Source organism: Magnolia sinica, chromosome 15 (genome assembly GCF_029962835.1).
Source record: "Magnolia sinica isolate HGM2019 chromosome 15, MsV1, whole genome shotgun sequence".
Lineage (NCBI taxonomy): Eukaryota > Viridiplantae > Streptophyta > Magnoliopsida > Magnoliales > Magnoliaceae > Magnolia > Magnolia sinica.
In genome coordinates this window covers 7,690,076-7,694,240 of record NC_080587.1, presented here as the reverse complement: position 1 = coordinate 7,694,240, position 4,165 = coordinate 7,690,076, and positions in this window count along the sequence as shown.

The following is a 4,165-nucleotide window of genomic DNA, read 5'->3' as shown; positions in this document are numbered from 1 at the left end:
AAGCACAGGGAGACAACTCAAGAAAAATATTTCTAATCGCACAACCAAGTCCATGTTGAGATGTGGAGCTACATTGTAACGCCCTGAAAATCGGTGGTTGAGCAGGACCCCAACTCCTGAGTTCCAACACATCACTTATACAACATAAATAATGATGATTAAATGTTGTCCGTATTAGCGCACTAAACATGAGTGGGATTATACCAAATCAACATATCATACTCCAGAGACAGTTAAATTACGCAAGCGGAAGACTGAGAAATACATAAAAAGCATATAAATGATTATAAGTCCCCAGAGTATGAACGTCACCAGGTTAAATAATTACATGCATAATACCAAAATTCACAAAAATGATAAAATGTAATGTCATCTAGTCCATATCCCTGTAGCCCTGGAGGCGTAACTCCAGGTCTACGTAGACCTGCCAGAGAGTTGCAGATAGGAGAATTCCTCCTCATCATCATAGAAGGCAGGCTTCATCTTATATGCCTCACCATCATCTGAAACTACAACAGAGTCTGGTTAGTGTTTTAAAACACCGTCCCAGAGTGGGAGTGAGTGATCAACTCAGTGGAGCTATAAGGCAAAGGTAAACATGTTATCAATCCATTCAAGCAGTAATGATAAAGCAGTATAATAATCATGTCCTAAGTACTCTTGTTAATGCAAGGATGGAATACGATAAAGATGCATGCCCTCGCCTGCACTCCCTTTGCAACATCATCTCACGGTCGTGCATGCAATACTCCGCTGTACTCAACTCCAACGCCAAAAGCACATGTAATGCGGTGCATGTGCGTGATTAGCCAAGTTCTTAATTAAACTTATTCATATAGCATGTTTGGGAAGCTAAGGTACCTCCCTTTATATCATTGATCCAAACAATGATCCATCTAGGGTTGTTAATCCTAGTTAATCGTATACGATGGTGGTTCTAGGTCGCTACGGAGAGGCTCGTCACCTCAACGCAGGCCTAGTTTATACTCGAGGTCACTACGAAAAGGCTTGCCACCTTAGCGTAGTCCTAGGGTATACTCGAGGTCACTACTAGAGGCTCGTCACCTGGTCGTAGGCTGACAGCCCGAATACAGTGTCTCGTACCACCATATTCGGCTCACGAGTTTGGTTTGCTCACTGGACACTATGGGGAGGCTCGTCACCCCAGCGTAAGCCGACAGCTCGACCACAGTGTCTCATACGACCATACCTGCTCATGAGTCTTAGCGGATCGTGGGTACCAAGGTTAAACGAGATTTTCACTAGTAAGTTGATACCTTAGATTCAAGCAGTAGCGTCCATACATGGTGAACATACATTGGGCCAATCGGATTACTTGACAAGCTCGACTGGTACGAGCGTACGTTGAATTAATCGGCATGGAGCACGTAAACACTCCACATGGTCTAACCACTGTCGACAAGCAACGTACGACTTGGATTCATGGAACGTATCTTGTGTGGCGAAACGACCTCGGCCACTAATTCGGGAACCATTACTGATTGCCTAGACTACGCAGTAGTCCCAATCATATTCAAACACAATAGGCATTTATCTGTGATAGTCAAACATCATGTGACAAATAATTCAAATATAAATCTCATTTGAGCATTTTAACAAACACATAGTGTATATGTTATCTTATATAGATATTTCATCCACAAATCACGTTGTAGTAAGATAGGTTACATGAAGGAAACTGTAACTATAGATAAGGTAATTGAGATTTCCATCTCAACACCCTCGTTAAATACTTTTCAACAAACATTTTCTCATTCAGGCATTTTATCAAACACTTACACTACACATATCGATATACATGTAATAAATTAGTTTTAACATATATTGTAGCAAATCCTTTCACAAGGAGTTGCCACATGTACAACAATCATGTAATCTCAATCAAATAATCATAGCAAACACAAATCAGAATTCCATATTCATTCAAACAATATTTCAACAAACACATGGAATGCATTATATTCAACATAGTTCACATATATATGTAATATACGAAAATCATTGCATCTAAATATATGTGACAAAAATCAAGTCAATTATAAAAACCATAACCTAAACATTTATAGTCCGCACCTTTTGTCGGTAAACCCGTAACATACTCAGTTTAAACACTACGTCTCTGTCTACAGCACAACGTGTAACATCCTGGATTTTCAGTGTTTTGGATTTCCAAAAATCGTTGAATTTTTTTTTTTATAAGTAACTTATATTATCACTTACTGACCATTAGCACTTAATGTTAGTTTATACACGGGTGGAACCAGTAAAGAACTGCACAAGTTCGATTAATCAATCATAGGAAGCCAACGAATTCGCCCGATCACTTGAACATCAAGTTTAGCCCCATAATTTACTCACTTAGGGCCCAAATCTAACCGACCCATTGCTAACTAATCAAGACAATCATAACTAAATTAAAGATCTAACTGAAGCCGAGTCAGACAAGGCTCGGATCTTGACTAATAGACTAAATCAATCCCGTTACTCTTTTAGCCTAAAATCGACGGTTTAGAGTAATCATGACCAAATTTCCACTTTCACTAGTCATAAATAAGCTATACTATGAACATAGTTAATCCAAACCCTAACCATTGCCCACGAGAAATCTCAATACCTAATTCATTCCAGAAATGCCCCAATTTTTTGAACAAGCACTAGACCGCTTGTTGGCGGGCCACTAGTTCCAAAACTATAGAATAATGTCCGTTTTACTGGGATTGACGTCCATCACGGGAATCGGACTTGGGTAATGTCCAAAACTACTCAACTTGAGCCAAAGGACGAGTGCATGAGAAGTGCAAATACCCCAAAGGAAGAAGCTGAAACTTAAGTGAATTGGGTCATCCACTCTTATGCAAAGTTGAGGATTTCGGACTGTCAATTTACGACCAAACTTCACATGCAGAGTAAGGATATTTCCCTACTCATATCCATATAGTCGTGGCCCCGATCGACCATCGGTGACCATTGAACAGACTTCTAATCATATCTGTCGATCGGCACATCCAAATGGTGGGCCGATCATATCCATACGTAGATCATCATTAGGGCTAGCTATCTTACGGTGTATATCAATATGTACGCCCTAGAGGTTAGGAAGACCCTCCCATAGGGCTAGTATAATAAAAACCTAGCTCTTGGAGCATTTACACCAAATATGGTCCTATAAAAGGGCTTCTTTGGGGCACCCCTCTCCCCATACGAATTTACCTTAGAGAAAGGAAAGAGAGAGAGAGAAAGAGAAGAAAAAGAGAGAAAGTGGGAGCCACCACCTTGCATGCACCCCCGGCAGTCGGATCTTGTCTATTCTGACCTCTTTCTCCCCTTCTCCCTCAAAATCCCCAAATATTTTGTTATTAGAAGAGGGATCTCACCTTAATTAAGGTAATGTGGTGATTCTCCCTTTAATTTTCATGAATTTCGGCTTCGTCTTTGATCCTTGTGCATTCTACACAATGTAGGGTCCCGAAACTTCAAGCCTACAGACCTGGCGCCGTTAGGATCGCCTCTTCACTCTCCAATCGTAATTAGGTGCGGACTATTATTCTTAGGTGGCCTAGCACCAATTTTAGTATGAATCTAACGATTATGATCGCTTGGATGATGTATCTGAAGAATCTAGAGGAAACCCTAAACAAGACCTTACATTTTAGACCCTCCTAATTAACATGGAATGATTATGGTATATTAGTAGTTCTGAACATGATTGGGTATGAATTTGGTGAGTGCATGCTTAATTCTTACTTGATTCTTATGCAATGTTCCTTGTAACACATATGATATATTAACCCTTGTGCATATTTGTGCAATGAAATATATGTAATGCTTGGCCTCCTCATTAACCTATACTAGAATAGGATCATCCAAAAGCCCTTTTTTGTAATAGGCTTGGATGCTCTGGAGCATGACTTTCCAGAGAAACTTATGTACCTCATTAAAAAAATTTCATTGAATCACTTTATCCATAGTATATACGATTCACTTGTGACAGAAGAAGTTTCGGTGTTATTATCCATGGTGAGTCAGAGACTACAAGTAAATAAAGTTCAGAAAACTTCGCAAGAAGTGATGTAGTCTCAACACATTCTGAAGTATCAGACTTCGGTTCTATTGTTAGCTCCTCCTCCTTTAATGGTAAGCATTT